We start from the raw sequence: 11582 nt of genomic DNA on the forward strand, positions 1-11582 counted from the left end.
AACTATTTTTATGTTAATGTTTATAACTGGCAAGTGATTCTCACTTTATACTGTATGTTCACTTGCCACTTAATTAGGCACACAGGACACCTATTAAAGCAGCATGACTAGCATTGGGTGTAGTCTTCTGCCGCTGTCACCCATCTGCTTCAAATATTGAACATGTTGTGCATTCAGAAACGGTCTAATGCATATTTCTTTTAGTAACTGTTGCCTTTCTATCATTTCAAACCAGCCTGTCTATTTTCCTATGACTTCTGGCATCCACTATGCATTTTTTCTCCGAGGACTGCCACTCACTGAATATTTTCTCATTTGTGGACTATTGTCTGTAAACTCTAGAGAAGGCTGTAGGTGAAAATCCCATTAAATCAGCAGGTTCTGAAATACCCAAACCAGCCCCTTCAAAGTCTGTTAAATCACCTTTTTTCCCACTCAGGTTGAACTTAAGCTGGTCCTCTTGACTAAGTCTACTGGCCTGAATGCATAAGGCTACTGCTACAGCAGTTGAACATATATACCTAATGTGGCTGAGGATGGAAAAATAACCCACATATTTACATCATCTGCTCATGAAGTATTATCTGATCAATATATTGAAGGTCACGGTTACCAATGCTCACCTGGCAATGTGATACAGAAGGACGTATTCTCACTCTCTTTGCGACCCCATTCAGAATCAGGCCTGTAGACCACATGGCCGCAGTACCGAGTTTTGCTGTTTTTCAAATTGACGACAAACCTTCCAGTTTTGGTTTTATTGACCTGGAGACACAGTGGATCATATGAATGATTGATTGCAAAAACAAATTAATAGATAACATTTCATACCCCAACATATACTGCATATGTTAAGCAGCAGTTAATCACAAATTCCACCATTCGATTGTTTTTAAAACATGGGTTTGTTAGAACGCGAACTGTATGTTTATCAACAATGTCTACAGCATATATTGTCACATTGTTGTACTGGAATGCATTTCGTTGAGATTTCTTATTTTCCATGAATTCAAAAATACTGTATGTTATTAAAAGACAGACTCACAAATGCAGCCCAGTCGGGTTTAGTGATCTTTAAAATATAAACAACAGCAGCTTTTGAGGAATGGTGTGTGCTGTTGCTGATGATGTCTGCAATGGAGGCTCCTTTTGGCCCCAAGGGCAGGGTGACATTAACGTACAGGGATGACCCAGTTGTGTTCGTCGACAAGGTGGGTTGACCAAGAATGGCTGATGAGAAGAGGAAAGATGAATTAAGAAATATAGCAGCAGAATCAGACTGAAAGGAAACAATCCAAAATTCTTAAGATTAAGATTCTTACTGTCTTTTAGAGGTTTAAACCTGAAGTTGGTGTGGCCAAGCAGGCGACCGTTAACCAATACCTGGGCATAGTAATAAACTTCAGGAAGTGACGGGGTTTCTGCAGTCAGGTCACATGACAGCTCAGTAATGTTTTGACACTCCTCTTTCGTCTGGTACTGCCCTCCAGTGTCACTGTAATGCAATTAGTACAATGTTATGGTGTATGTTTACTGGGACATATTACACTTTTGACACAGTTAATATTCCTGTTGAAGGACATGCTCACAATATTTCTCTTCTGTCTTAAAACGGTCACAGTCGTGAGATTAATCAGAAAATCATTCCCAATTTTTCCGAAGTTACAGCATTTCGTTTTTGCATTGTATCTGTCCTCTTTGTTTTTGTTTTTAAATTCTAGTCTACCAGCATCTCTGCACTAAACTGGTGCACACATAGTTACACTGAAATAGTGCAGACCTGTTTCCTCATTTCAACACAGTCTGTTTTTGAGGAGGACAAATGACAGCATTTCTGTTTTTAATTAGTCGATATTCGATGTGCGTAGTTAGGCCATTCTTTTGCTTCAGCTTATTTCGTGTTGAAAATCTCTCCAAAAACTTGAAGTGATGGGGCTTGTGGAAAAAAGTCAATAGGGTAGGGGTGGCACTTGACATTTGTCTCAGAAACAGCATTGGGAGTAATTAGACGAGATGACATTTCCACTTTGTAGAGGATGTTTATAGAAACCTGAGTGAAACAAAATGTATTTGGAGGCTGGCAGATTCCTGTTATAAGCACAATGCGGTCCAAGGTCGGCCTCCATAGCTAAATTAAACAGTTTCTAGATTTTGAAGGATAAAGAGACTCCAGTCTCACTCTACTCTTAAGGCCACATTATACTTCTCAGACTGCGTAACCACGGAGACGCCTCGAGCCTTCATACTTCTGCGTCGTGGTGACGGATACGCACTGCAATTTCCCGCCTGATCAGTAGGAGTCGCTACGCAAGGTTGTTGTGCTTTTGGCTACAGTGAGCAATGGCGTCCGAGAGAGAAAGACTGTCGTTGTTGTAAACAGTGGCCGTTTCTCACTTTTCTGTGTCACGGAACGCAGTTTTAAGATAATTTGAGGCGAGAAATTAGCCATTTAGAGTCTAAACATGTGCTGTGTGTATTAAGATATGACGTATTTATAGTTTGGCAGCGACGTTGTCAGTGGTGATCAGCTCCGCCTCTGTGGACGCTTGGTGCGACTGTGAGCCGGCACAGAGCAGCTTAGCTCGGCCTGTCCTGAGGACCAATCGCAGCTCTTGCCGTCTCCGTTGTCCCTTGACGGACATTTAAAAAATATTTTGTGCATTCGGAGACGACGCAGAGCACTTTACGCTAACCCTAACCCAAGGAGTATAAATTGGGCTTTAGGCCCGGGCCATAATGGACGAGTCAGCAGCATGTCTGCATTACGGGACGTCTTGTTTTTTGTTAGGCACACACACATTAACTAATCAGAGAAGCCACACTGCCTGCGCAGAGACTTGCATGTCACATGAGTGATCCGTGCCGCTCTATTTCAGTAAATGTGCAAGTGAGCAGCTGAAGTAAAGCATGAGTAGAGCAGACGTCTGTCATCTTGTTACTTACCTCAGGTATTTGACACTATATAGCATCTCTTCTCCTGGATAGGAAGGTTCCACAGCCTCCCAGTGGAGTGTATTGTTAAAGTTTTTGGAGATGAAATGTACTCTCCCTTTTCCAGTATCAACCGAAAGGCAAGCTAAAGCAATAAATGCAGAGGAGGAAAATGTGTGATTAAACGACTGTCTGTTCTCTGATTCATAATAGCTACGATTCGCAGCCCAGACCTTGAAACCCAGCATATGCCATAAAAGTGTTCAAGCTCCAGTATCCGCTCTCAGCCGGTAGCGCCATGTTTTACGTTAATCTTTTCATACACCTGTCAAAGCCTTAGTTAACCAGGACTACAGAGAGATTATGCAATATGGACTTAGTTTCTGTGGGTTGGTGAAACTCAATGTTGTGCCATGTTGCTTGTAATATAGTTAATATGATGAAATAATGATGATCTCAGACTGGTACGTGGAACACAATTCTTTAGTGTGCTAAGTATATTTTCCTCTTAAACTATCCACACAGTGAGTGGTTTTCCATGCCAGAGCATAGTACAGTTGTAAAGTTATAAACCACAAGGCTGAAAACTCCACACGAATGAATTATTTCACAAATATCTGTTATAGCTAAACAATCATATAATCAATTTACATCAGCTCTTACTTGACCATTTTCAGTCTTCATTGTTTTGTGGGACTTTCATTCATTTCAAATGAGAGGGAATCATTCTGTCAAATGTATTATTTGTATTTTATTTATGTCTCTTATTAGGTCTGCTTAGTATAAAAAAATACATTTATATTATATTTATATTCAAAAACAATCAATATTAGTTGCTACTCACCATAGCAGAACAACAGGAGAATGAGGAAACCCACAGACCACATCTTCATCATGTGTTATGTGTCTCAAAAATATACTGAAGTCCTTCTCTGTAATGAACTGCCACTATGTTTGGAAACTAAAACAGTATATAACGCACACTATATATATATATATATATATATATATATATATATTAAAAAAAATAATAATAAACAAGCAAACACAACAAGAGTCCACTTCAAAACGGCTTTAAATTTCCAATTCCAATTCTCCCGTCTACTCTTCAACCACCTCTGCGTCCAGGGAAAGGAGTGTCTTTGCACAGGTGTGAAGGTGTACTTTGGCATATGTTATCACATTGTTCCTGTTTTTCTTCTACTCCATGTTCCACCCACTTACATTCTTTCTCCAGACGGCACTTCCCTATTACACCCTCTTCCTCTCTTCTGTCTCTCTCTCTCTCTCTGCACTCGTCTTTCTGGTTTCTACCATTTACTGGAAATGATCGAGACGTGCAGAGGACAGAAAGTGAAAGAACTTGGTCATGCTCTGCATCACTACAGGTGTGAACTCATACCACTGGAAACCACGTACATTGTTCTTGTGCAGTTTAGATTATGAACAAATAAACTTTGTAGTTTATGTCACCATTGTTATAAATACGTTTGGAAGTAGTAGTGGTGTGATTTTGGTGTGATTTATCCACCCATGTTCACGAATGGCTTGTCCAGTGGTTTACTAGAGTTTATCCTAGTGTAATGCTGCGTTCCAGAGCCCATCCAAACAAATGGGATGTGGGACTTATCCTACCTGAATTCTACTAGCTCCTACTTCAAAAACATTGCAGCAATTGAAGTAGAATGTTAGAAAACATGGACGATCGAGGCGCTTGCGCTTCATATTTGAAGAGGCATTTTGACTGTCAGCAATTCAGTCTACTTACATACACAAGCGAGCCGTATATGTGTAAAAGTGGGACATATATCGATATGTAACGTCATGAGTATACTTTTACCGTAGCCCTACATACCTTCATGCGAACAGATGACGACGGCAGAATTTCACGCCATAACATGAGAAACAAGTTGTGATAAAATTGCTGTGTCTAAAACAACTCTACACGCAGAAAAGTACAGTTTATAGCCTAATCGTGTGACTCCATGGGAGCCGCCATTATTCGGCAGGTCGATCAGCCCCGACTTCGCGAGTAGGAGGTCCCACTTCGACAGGCATTCCAGTGCACTTTTTGTAGTTGGAGGTTGGATAAGTCCCACGTCCAACTGGTTTGGATGGGCTCTGGAACGCAAGTTCACACTAACCCCAGCCCATTACAAAGCAGCATGACATCAACATTTGTAGCATTATCTATAATCACTTTGTCATTTGGTTCCAGTAGCCAGTTCCATTTGGATCCTGTTCCTCCTGACGAGAAAACTACAACCCAATCAGAATGGCTGGTTTATTACATCAATGTAAAGTTAGTTAGTTCTTTCATTGGCTGTTGTTAATTAAAGCTGCAGTATGTAGGATTGCTGGGAAACTCATTTGTTCTTTTGATTCTGGCTTGATTTAGGCAGTTGTTGCTGGTCCTGTTCGGCTCTGCTCTAAGTCGAAGCTTTCTGTGATGCTGTAAATTTAGTTAGCTGTGAACGTAAGTGTGGAAGTGTTGTTTTTCCTCGCAGATCACGTTACGCTGAAAGATTACTATGGAATTATTGATCGATAAAGCCAAAAAAAAAGGTTCTGCCTTAATGTACATTTAATCAAGTTTGCTTAAATGTGTACTTTGTGTTCGCTGTACTCTCTCTTTTTTGAGGCCTGGTTGACATTTTGGTTGGCAGATTTGCTTTTCTGTGTGCAGTAAAACAGTGGCGCACACACTACACTGTCCAACATTATTAAGCAGTTGAATCAACGCCGTTCTGAACAATAAATAAAGAGAGAACATTATAACCCCCAGGAAGGTAGGATTTATTGCAGGGCTGTTGAATTAAACTGCTTCTGTTTAAAGATCTACTTAATCAACTACATACTGAATGTTTATTCATACACCAAAGTAACATTTTGCTTGTTTTGCTGTTGGTCAAATAAGACAGTTGAATCACTGTAGACGCCTTCTCTTTCACTGGTGGCATAATGTTTCAGATGAGATAAAGCTTAATATATTATACTACATCAGATGTTGATATATAGTGTGCCTCCTCAAAGCAATGTGCTTACTTCCTGTGCTTGAGACCAAATCAGCATCAAAGTTACCTGAACAAATATTAAACCTGCAGTCTGAACTCTGGGTGTTTAAAATGAGTGTCTGTGTTAGAGACCCAGTTTGCCTGCAGGTAGTCAGGGGATGCTTTGGTTTGTTTTTCTGTTGTGCACTTTATTGAAAAGGCAATACTTGAATTATATTTACTTAACCTGCAACCCACATCTTTCCCCTGCTCTAATATAGTTAAATTATATTTAGTGGTGGAGGCTAAACCAGGACAGCAGATTGCTTTTAAATGATACTCTCTCTCTCTCTTGTAGTCTGTTAATTTTTAAAATCAAAACCGGGAGAGGTGAATGTGATTGTTTGTTTTTCTCCTGGTTTTCTTTGCGCTCTTGTTGCACTCTTCCCTCAGGAGGAGATGTTGAACCAGTGGATTGAAACAACTTTTGCATTTGCAGTGAGAATAAAATGCTCCCTGATAACACATGACAGAATTACTTTTTTTTCCTTTATCCTAAGAAAGATGAAACATAAGTGCATGTACTCTGTTGTGCCTCTGTTTTCTGTTATAATGTTTACTGCATTGCATGCATTTGACGACTGTGTTGAAAATTTGATTCCAGTTACAAAATAAGTAATGATGTACTATCATATTTTGAGGTACAATTGTATTGATCTCCTTGGGTATTTTTTACAATTTGTAACAGTAAACAAAATTAAAATCATCCCTTCCTCCTCATCAGATGCGACATTAAAGTGGTGTTCACTGAATGCACCAATAAACACAGTAAAAACTAATGTATTCTGAGATTGTTCAAAGTGACTTAATGCTAATATAGTTGTACTTATTTTAGTATTCATATTGTACATGTTTAAACGCAGGATCTTTACTTTCTAACATTACATTAAGAAAAAGGTCTGAACATTTGTTATACTAATACTATATTTGTTGTTCATGCTGTTTTCAAAATGATTAATTTTATGTCTATCTTGGATAGACTAATATACATCCACAGAAGCAGTCTTTACAGTCTTAAATGTAAGTTATGTGTTCTGTATATTTGTGCTTTGTGTGCACAAATTACAAAAACATGTTAAGTAAGTATAATATGAGTAGTGTCATTGATTTAGTTCCCCAATATTGCCTGTACTGATTGATCTTTGTGTGCACAATCTGGTTTACCTTTGGTGTCATTAGATTTCAGTGAGTTATGGTCAGTGACACCTTATTATAAACAACACCATCCTGGCAGTAGTTTGCTTGGTTCATTTTAATTAGCTGGTTGTTTGACTACTCTTCTGTAACCAGTGACATTACAATAAGACACATGGCTACACAATGATAACAAGCTCTGCTCCTTTATCAAGCTCAGTGATCACCCTGCTTTAGATTGAGCTTACTCTGTCTAATGTGTTTGCTCTTTTTGTGGCTAAACCTAAAGCTGGACAATAATCATTTTTTTTTATTATTTTCTATTTGTTTTAAACAAGTCAATGTTTTGTTTTATAATAAAATAACTGAATGGTTTTGCCTCAACAAACAAAGTATATTATTTCAATGGGGATGTGAATCTTTGGGTGGCTCACGATTCGATTCCGATTCTTAGGGTTACGATTCGATTCAAAATCGATTCTCAATTCGATTCAAAATCGATTCTCAATTCGATTCAAAATCGATTCTCGATTCAACCGATTCGATTCATACGATTCAAATGATTCTCGATTCAAAAATTGATACAATGCATAGTGTGTTAAGGCAAGTTATGGCATCAAAACAATACATTTTGTATTTGATAATGTGATCACACAAAGGAAAACTTAAGACAGATGTTAACATTTATTCTTTCAAAACAAAAAAATAACTTGCATAAATAAAAGCTTAGACTAACTGCCTTTTTTCCCAGAAGTTACAAAAATAAACTTTACACAAATGACACAAACTGGTGTTTTTTTTCAAAATAGAAACTTAAAAAAAAATATTTTTTCCAAAAAAAGACTTTTGAAGTTTATGAATCGATTCAGAATCGTGGACGATTAGAATTGTGATTGATATGTGAATCGATTTTTCCGCCACCCCTATATTTCAATCTAATTTCTAATTCATCACCCCGTTAATTTCACAGCACTGATTGACTGACTTGATTTGGTTAAAATTTAAAACTACACTTTTAGTTTTCATTCTGCCTGTTTGGTCTTCATTAACATAAATCATGTGTCGTTATTTGTATGACGTGTCCTTCATCTGAAAATGGGCTGTGTCAAGCAATACTATCAGACCTGATTGAGGGAGCATTAAATGTGTGTATACACAGCAGTGCATGGGCGTACAGTAGAATTCACTGATGATGAATTTATTTCACGGGCGCTTCTTTGTTGGTAGCGTGGTACTTTGTCAATGTGTGATTTGGAGTTTTATAGCAGAAAAACACCACATGATGTTTAAGAGAATGAAAACACCTTTGATCCTAATTTGTTTGTTCATGATGAACAGTAACGAGATGCCCTCTCACCATGACTTCGGAGTGTTCAAAGTGTCAAAATTCTCTCTGAAGCTCAAACAAAATTAAGTTGCAAACAAAAGCACAACAGTAATCAATGGAATCTTAGCTTGGCTTTTCAGTCTGACGCCACTTTATTCCAGCACTGCACTTAGTTTTCATGTCATGCTGCAGTGACTTTCAGCATGTGAGATCCTTTCCTTTTCCCCTCGTCGTCCCTGGGAGGAGGGAAGGCTTTGATGTTGTTGGACACAAACTGGGGGACATGTGAAGTACTTCTGTAGGCTCTTGCACTTCAAGAACTTCATCAACAAATCATCCTTTGCACTGTCACAGCAAATCAAAAGTTTCTTGCGTCTCTCACCTTGGCCAGCCTGTTTGAGTCACATTGACTGAGCCGAACCTTTGATCATCTGCAGTAAACAAAGGTTGAACTGGGAAGATTCTGGCTCTGGATCAGGTCTTGGGTTGAGTTTTAAAGGTCCCATATTTTACAAAAAAGCACACTTCATTATCTCAAATAAAGACCACTTAGAAAAAAAACAAAAAAACACCATTGGCCTTCTAGAAAGTATGTTTATTTATATTTACTCAATACTTGGTTGGGGCTCCTTTTGCTTTAATTACTGCCTGAACTTGGCTTGGCATGGAGGTGATCAGTCTGTGGCACTGCTGAGGTCGTATGGAAGCCCAGGTTGTTTGTTGGACAGTGGCCTTCAGCTAATTTGCATCTTTTGGTCTCTTGTTTTTCATTTTCCTCTTGACATACCCCATAGATTTTTTATGGGCTTCAGGTCTGGTGAGTTTGCTGGCCAATCAAGCACACCAACACCATGGTCATTTGACCAACTTTTGGTGCTTCTTGCAGTGTGGCCAGGTGCCAAATACTGCTGGAAAATGAAATCAGCATCTTCAAAAAGCTTGCAACTTGGGTTATGAGCTTTTTCCTTCCACTCAACTTTCTGTTCACATACTTGGATACAGCACTCTGTGAACAGCCAGCTTCTTTGGTGATGGATTTTTGTGGCTTATCGTCCTTGTCAAGGGTGTCAATAACTGTCAGATCAGAGATTTGAGAGATTTTGAAGGCTCTTAAAACCTTTGCAGATGTTTATTAGCTGATTGGAATGTGACACTATAAAGTTACAACATTTATCTTTTTCACCATATTCTAATTTTTTGAGATACTTTTGGGTTCTGGTTAAATGTGAGCCAAAATCATCACAACTAAAAGAACCAAATACTTCTTCAGTCTGTGTGTTTTTAATACACAAGTTTCACTATTTGAGTTGAATTACTGAAATAAATGAACTTTTCCATAATATTCTAATTTATTGAGATGCACCTGTATTCTACACTATAATATACTCTCATTAAAATACTGCAACGCCCTCAACAAAATTGAAGTATGTATTATGTGCTCACTAATGGCCATATAATCATTTGCCCTTTTCAGAAATGAATGAAGACTAATTATTATGTAAAACTCATCTACAATGTGACTTGAGGCTAAGACCCACAGACTCAGTAATGTGATTTGTGTGGTGCATGTCTGACCTTATACCACGGTGTTATTCAAGTCGCTCCAATAACACAACACCAGATCATGATCATTTTAGGGTGGAGGTGTTTGGGAGGCCAGTGAATGTAAACCTGAGCGACTGACTGATGGTGCAGCATTAATGATGAAGAAGGAATGCAATAAACTTGATAAACTATAGACTCTTTTATTAATGATGCGGTTATTTATTCCTCCTGTTGAATAATGCATCACAACAACAGATTTAATCAAGCAGTCATTAGTGAGTTGAATAGTTATTCAGTATTGGAAAATTATACTTTCATAGTACAGGACACAATCAATTTTCTCACAGCTGAATCTGATTATTGCACTATTAAAACTAGACAAGAGTGTGCTATGAATGTACCTTTCTTTTGAGTCACAGGACAGATGGATCAACAAAACTCAATGCGCTGATTCACTATGTGAATCAATGTTTTTAAAGCTAAGTTTCATATGTATAATATGTTGTTAAACTGGTCTTAAAGAAACATGGCTGAGGTCCGGGGATGGCCCTACCAGTCCATATTCAAAACAACCGCTGCTGCCAAAATTAAGCAATGACTTGACAGCACTCTGGCAGACTGTGTGTTTAGGTTGTCTAAGTAAGAATACCTTTGTTGGAACAAAACACCAGCGATGAAAAATGATATGAGCAGTGTTTCTGCGAAAAAGTAAAGGTCTATGGTTTATTCAAAACATGCTTGAGCATTATATACTCACTGACCGTTTGTTAATATACAGGCCTCCAGACTAACTTTTGTTTTAAATTTGGGGGTCACACACTGTAAATTGACTTGCAAAGCAAATATTTGCATTTCCTCTAATTTTGTATTTTGTATTACTGATAAATACTTTGATAATGAATGCAGACATTATATTGTGCTGTTTTAAAGTCAGTGTCACATTTTATTGTGCACTTTTGAAGAAGCAACATAAACATAAGACATGGTATGCAGATGGTACCAGCACTGTCATTGCAGTACAATAGCACTGCAATGATTAGTTGACATAATCAACAGTGATTAAACTTTGTCGATGTGTCGTCAGTTTGTTTAATTCAAACACAGCAATCTCAAGAACCACGTTCCATTACTGCAACACTGCAGGAAGTGCTGGGCGCAGTGGTCCTACTCCTCCCATTATGTACACCTACTGCATTCTGGATGTTATCCTGCTTATTGCATGGCTTCTTCCAAAGAAAACAAATAATCAGAAACAAAGCATGAAATTGAGTGTTATTTTATTGATTAGGAAAACGTTGTGTTTCTTCCTCATAGTAAAATACTAGTCTGTTAGCTTAGGGTTAGGGTTAGTGGTTGGCAACATATACTCAGCCTCTATAGGCCCAACTACATCAATGACACTCTTGTAAGTCCAGCGTTTTCTTCTCGTTCTCCGTTCGGCTGTTTCTTTTGTTTACACTTCATATGTAGTTTTTGAATTACTGCAAGAAATCGGGTCTTGAAGACCATCATTCCACATCATTTCAATACAAATGCCGATGATCACAAAAACAGTGCTGGTGTGCCCTAAGACATTTGCACAGTACTGTATA

Source organism: Microchirus variegatus (assembly GCF_963457635.1).
Source record: "Microchirus variegatus genome assembly, chromosome: 1".
NCBI lineage: Eukaryota > Metazoa > Chordata > Actinopteri > Pleuronectiformes > Soleidae > Microchirus > Microchirus variegatus.